A 7027-nucleotide genomic window follows, 5' to 3' on the forward strand; every position below is an offset into this window, starting at 1 on the left:
ATTAAAATATATATGACTATTAGTTATGTGTGAAATATCTTGATGCTATTTAAGTTCAGAACTAACTGATATTTGTACATAGTATGCTTGCAAATATCAAAAATCCGCAAGAGAAGTAACGCCAAGAAAAATCTTGTTTTTATAAAATTGAATAATTAAATTTTTTTCTCATGCCTAAAAAAAGTATTCCAAATTAACCGAAGGAAAACATACTTAGATCAGGCCCGTCATTTCAAGTTTTTTCAGTGGGGGTCAAAGGGTGTACTCATTGTACTGAAAAACCTCGCCCACAAATATGGAAATACAGTTCACTCTCTGTTTAACGACTTTCAAGGGACCACAAAAAATCGTCCTTAAGTAGAAAACACATAGACTAATAATAAGAGTAGACCGAGCTTTCTCATTCTTGCTGATAAAGAAAATTGGTTCATAGATGTATCATGTGACTAGTGGAAGGGCTTGACGAAGACTTTGGCAGCATGGTTGCTAGATGGCAGCCTTATCTATAGTTTGGCACTCGACATGTATTTTAAGACAATGTGTTTTCATTAAAAAAAACTTCCAGGTGCAGAGATTGAACTGTTTTTCTTTTAGTTATGCATTATTTTGACATTAGTCATAGTTTTTGATCAGTTTTCGGTAACTTTTATTTCATTTGGAGCTGTCAGCGCTGGCGAGAACGAAATGGCGTAAACGTTTTGCGTTAACGCAAAAATGTACTAATCGGTATCTTAAATTGAAACCGTAGGTAAAAATCTTACCGTTTGCTGATTCCTCTTGGTCGCTTGCATCTTTTATTGCTTAGAGAGTTATTGAAATTGACTAAAGAAAATGCACAATACTATCTAAACGAAAAACTCACTATATTAACAAAATATTTACAACTTAGAATAACAAATTTACAAATCGGACTCCACAAAAGATCATTCTTCCGTGTTCCATCAATTCTATTTATTTTATTTCGCGCTGGCGTTGATCGTCTGCTACGATCAACGCCCGCTGTTGCTAGGATATCCACCAGTCACATGGTTTGGTTTATGAGCAGCAAAAGGGTTGCCATAGCTCGGTCTACTCTTATTATTAGTCTATGAGAAAACATCCTTAAATAGAACACTTTTAACACTACAGTGGATCATCTGGGACCGTGAAAAGCCGTCGTTAAACAGAGAGCCAACTGTACATGTTTTCTCAAAGCCGGGGGGGGGGGTCAACTGCTCCCTCCTGACCCCCCTAAATGACGGACCTGACTGAGATGTCTTATGCAAATCAAGCAACATAGAAAAAAAAACACCACCTCAAAAATGATGCTCCTACCTCTTCTTCCCCATCAATGGATGTCAAAACCATGCTCGTTACCAGATCGAGTGTTTGAACTTTTCAACATGAACGTACGCCTCACAGTGACTTTACAGAATGTAGTCGTTTTATTGAAATTTACTTGTAATTGCACATATGCATTAATCAGAGTTATGTTTAGTAAAAAATTTATATCTCTTAAGTTTCAATAGAAATTGACAATAATAACCTTAACTCTTAGAAATTGTAATTACATTACAGTGCGTAAGAAAATTTCCTTTACATAAAATTTTTAAAAATTTATTTTTCAGAAACTATAGGACTGAAAATAATTAAGTTAACTTATATCGCTATTTAAAAAAATATATAGAAAAATATATTTCAAGGTTTACTGTGCAAAAAAAACTTTAAAACATGAAGTAAAACAAATTTTAATGCAAATTATTTAAATCAAATTTTGGCTCTGTATAGAATATTAAGGCTCTTGCACATAAAAACTTATAGAACCAACCAATAATATCAAACTAAATATTAACTGCACAATAGTACACAATAGATGTTGAAAAATAGGGGGAAATGTGCCATACAAAGTAAAGCAAAATGAAGACAAAAATAATAAAATATTTTTGACAGTTAAAAACCTAATGTATCTATGTATATATCTATGTCCGCGTTACTTCTCCCGAACGCCAGTGAACTGATCATCCAATCAGGTATTGATAGATTCTTAATTTTCCTGTCTTTATGCTTAGCTATTTAACATAATCCTCCGATTATAATTAGTGGAGATATCAATTAAAAACTATTAATTAGGATACCTAGATTTGAACATAAAATTTTTCAAAGGCTTTCCTCCATTCAAATTTTAATTCCATGCTTTATCTCAACTTTCCATAACAATGCTTTCATTAAAATTTGTAGCGTGAAGAAAATCATCGAGAAGAAAGACGTGTTGCCATTTTGTTTTCTCGAATATGAACGAATAAAATTCTAGCTTTTGTTTTGAGGCTTTTCCTGTAATCGGGAGATTTAAAATGTTTCCTTTTTGGTTATTTTTCCACAAAATCTTGCCCATTTCTTTTCTTTTTTGTTCAAACCCGATTGTTGAACTCGCGTCACTTGATATAACTTTTATTTTTGAGGTAGACTGTGCAAAGCCGGGCGATGCAAATAGTTTTTGATTAAAATCAGAATTTTTAAAGAGACATCAAGTTGCTTAATAGCCGATAATGTCTAAAATAATTTTTTTGTTTGGTATGTAAATAACTACATGGTTTCAGAATCAAAGTTTTATGGGTGTATTCTCTGTATTACATGAGTGCTAAGGAGTATTTAGCTGAAAACCATCGAATTAGATTTAGTTAAATTTGATTTCATGAAATTTAACTAAGTTTAAAGGACACATAGTGCCGAGCCAACAAGTCGCTAAATGCAGGTTTGAAATACATTGGTACATGGTGAGATAGATTCTCGTGCAAGAAGCATAAGAAACAAACGCATCAAGAAAATCATCCAAGAAAGAATATCCACAATATTAATAAAATTATGCTCATTTTGATTACATATGAAAAAAAAACTTTATTTTACAGGTTATCAGTATACTTTTCCCATTTTATATATCAAAATTGTTTCCCTTTAAGAATTCCTTAACTTGTGATCCTTATATATTATTTCTGTAGCCTGTTTTTGGTTTCTACGCGAAATTTTCCTCAATTCTTGATCGATTTCTTTGATTTACACCTTATTTTAAAGCTTATCGTGCAGGCTACTGACGAAAAATAGACCCACAGTCTAAAAATTGTTTTTTCGGGCAAAAAAACCTGTTTTAAAGAACCACAATGTGGTTTTCGGTTAAATTTATAACTTTAACTTGCACTGTTACCGAAAGAGCTGAATAGCTTGATCGGCAGAGCGTTCGACTGGTAACCAGGAGAATGCGTGTTCCGGCCCACGTCCGGACAATCTGCATCAAAAAATTAGAAAAATATCGCGCATTACATGCACAATGAATAACAAATATGAGGGAATACATGAGATAGAAACGCTTCTAGGTGTTATGAAAACTTGATGCAGCCCGGAGCTAAATTAATACTTAATTGTAAGGTTTTTTTTTTTTTTTTTAAAGCTTTGGCTCCGTTAAGAAAATTAAAGCATAATGTAAGCGAAAATATAAGTATCAGGTTTAAGATTTCAGACTACAATGGAATTGTTTTTTGTTCAGAAAAATATAATAAATCGTATTTTGCAATATAGATTCTTCTAATGAGTTTTTGACTCTTTGTACAAATAAAAAAATTACTACCTCAATTTAAAGGGTAATATATATATTTTTCTTCTTTTTGCAAAAAATCAAATAGCGTATCACATTTTTACTATATTTGAAAAGCTACGCTTAAAAAAGAACTTAGTTCAAAATATTTTGTATTTTAACCGTGCTGTTAAATGATGAACACGTGCTGCCATCTAAGCCATAACGGTTCAAACAGCCTACGATAACAAATTGTAAAAATTTTCAAAAATAAAAACACTTTTCGGCAAGAAAAAAAAATTAAAATTAACCTGTGGGCTTTTTTTTTTTTTGGTAGAGCGTTCGGTTATAAACTGTCTGAACATCAGGCCAGTTCGGGTTGTCCGACATAATAGCAAATTTACATTACTATTACGCATTACATGTACTCATAACATACAACAGATAACACACGTAATAAAATAAATGCAGTGGGAATGCTATTTAGTGTTTCGACTCCTTTATGCAGGCTACAGTTATCAGTCAGATAAGTTGACTGCTAATCGAAGGGTGTTCTTCCCTTTATTTTTAAAGCTTTGACTCCGTCCAGACCACTGAGGATAATGTAAGCATAAAAAAAAGTATTAGATATACCTCAAGGGAAACCTTTTTGTGCAGAAAAACATTTTCATTGTATGCTGAAATGTAGATTTTTCTAATAGCAGTGTTCGAACTTTTGTACAAATGAAAAAATACTACGCCAAATTAAAACTACGAGTTTCACCCAATAAATCTTTAATTATTTATTCGAATACGACATAAAACATTAAATTTTATCATCAACTTCATTAGTAAGAAATCATTTTCTACTCCTCTGCTTTGGGCTGGAAAAAAAAAAACATTTTGTCTACGCTCGAAAAATTACACTTAAAAAACGGACTCAGTGTTCGATTAAAAGAAAAACAAGTGCGGGCATTTAAGCCGTACAGGTTAAAGAAGCCTGCTATGGGAAATTGTTGAATATTCAAAAATAAAAACACTTATTTTTTCAATCGAATTTATTACTTCTCTAGAATGTTAGTTTCAATCGCTACGTGAGATATTCGTCATTCTTTAATCAAATTCCATGTTTTACGAATAATTTTAAATCGTATCATGCTGGCTAATGACAAAACATAGAAGCATGATCTTATTATATTTTTTTCAGCAAAAAGCTTTTTTACTGTGTTTTATTACGCATTCCTTTAACGAATAGCATTCGAAAAGGAAGGCGCAGTTGCTAGGTTTGTTGGAGCGTCGTACTGTTAATCAGAATGGCGCCAGTTCGAATCCATGCCACTAAATATGTCTTTAATGTTTCTTTTTTTTTCCGTCAGATGCTCACATGGGCAGAACTGTATTTGTCACAACCTGTTTTTTCACATGCACAATGACTGCTTTTTCACAAGTCACTACTCAGCCACACTTTTAATGATATCTATGTTTGCATTGAAAGTACGTACAAACAAAAGGTGAGCGATGATCAAACTATCACAACGTTGTATTTAACGAGATTTTGTTACTGATGTCTTCAAATTACATGACTTCTCTTGTGTGCTTACTTTTTTCCGTTTACTTTTTTTTTTGGTTCCTCTTCATAATGTTCTTTCTTTGAAATTTTTAAAGAGCGAAATGCCTTATGAAACGATTCAAAGCACAGTGCGGAGTTCCGCACGGGTCGACTAGTCTAATGAATGTTTCAATTCCCTGAGTATTTCAGGGTGACCACTGTCCTAACGCTATCTACTGGAATTTAGGGTTAATCCACTGGAGTTAGGGTAAAATTTCAACTATAAAAATATCACCAAACAGGCAATTGCTTTGTTCAAATGTAGAAACAATTTTCACCCCTCATACCTTGACAGGCGATTTTCTAGTTCGTGAATAAACATCAAACAGGGTCAACTAATTGAAAGACATTCCTTACGTTAAAAAAAAATCAGGCATTGAGAATCGCAAAAGAAGAATAAGTGCACAAAAAATAGCCCCTCTTAATGGCTGTAGAAGGATGCATATAATTGAAATTTTAAAAGAAAAAAGTAATAATTTTGTGGTTTGACTCTGGATTCTAAAGTAAAAGACAAGTTAAGCAAATCTAGATGGAATTATATTAGAATTATTAACAAACTCCCAGACCTATTTTGCAGGATTCGAGGAGTCGTTAAAGTTTTGCAACTATCAGTATTTTGCTTTGAATGTGATGATTACACAGAGCTACGAGTTAGTCAAAATTGAGGATCTTAGGAAAAATGCTTCGAAAAAAAAAGCTACAAATAACATTTTAGTGCTCTTTATGAAGAAATAATCTTTACTAATAATAAAGCAGAAAGTCTCTCTGTGTCAGGATTTCTGTCAGGATCTCTGTGACGCGCATAGCGCCTAGACCGTTCGGCCGATTTTCATGAAATTTGGCACAAAGTTAGTTTGTAGCATGGGGGTGTGCACCTCGAAGCGATTTTTCGAAAATCCGATGTGGTTCTTTTTCTATACCAATTTTCAGAAAAAAAATTTCCGAGCAAATTATTACAATGTGGGATAGTAAATTACAAAATCATCATAACATGGAACCGTAACATGGGCGATCCATTTAACATAGCCAATTGGCGAGAATTTCATCATCCATTATTTTTTAATATACAGGCAAACCAAATGACCTTTTAATTTTCTACTACGGGCAAAGCAGTGCGGGTGCCACTAGTTGTTTTATAAAATTTGGCCCCCCTTTTTGTTTTAAATTCATGCATTTTGGGTTTTCTATTCATTTTTATAACGCCTATTGTAATAGCAGTCACCTCTCAAGAGCAGTCACCTAGTCATGATCAGAGCAGGGATCCTTGTTTGGAGATTTACTGTATTTCTTTAGAATGAAGTAAAAGAAATATAGTTTTTCATTTCACTTATGCTATTTCAGTCTATTATTTTTTCTTTTTGATTTCATAACTAAGCTTTTCTGTTCATGCATGTATACCTAAAAAGTAAAATGTGTGGTTAAACCTTTTAGGTTCATTTTTTTAAAAAGTTAGTAATCTATTATGAGGACTAATATTTTTCCCATTGAAGGGAAACAATTTTTAGCTTTGGGATAAATATTTAAATTTTGATAATTCTTTTCATTTATTGGTTCATGACACCAAAAAAAAAAAAAAATTGTGACTGATAGGCGGTATTTAAGACTTAGATGAAGCTTTAAAAAAAATTTGTGATACACAAAAGGTAAAGATTTTAGCACAGCAAATTTGTAAAACTGATGATATTATAGCTATTATAGCGATGTCATAGCTATTTCAAAAGCCATAGTTGATGACTCAATTTGGGATTTGCTATAATAAGTTGAAAATGAATTCAAAGAGGAAAAAGTAGTTTCTGTAAAACTAAATGAACTCAAATTAAATATTGTTTTCCTAAAAAGTAGGAATCATGGAATAAGACATATTCTCTTTTCTTTATTTTCTTAAAAAATAATTT

Source organism: Uloborus diversus, chromosome 9, assembly GCF_026930045.1.
Source record: "Uloborus diversus isolate 005 chromosome 9, Udiv.v.3.1, whole genome shotgun sequence".
NCBI classification, from domain to species: domain Eukaryota; kingdom Metazoa; phylum Arthropoda; class Arachnida; order Araneae; family Uloboridae; genus Uloborus; species Uloborus diversus.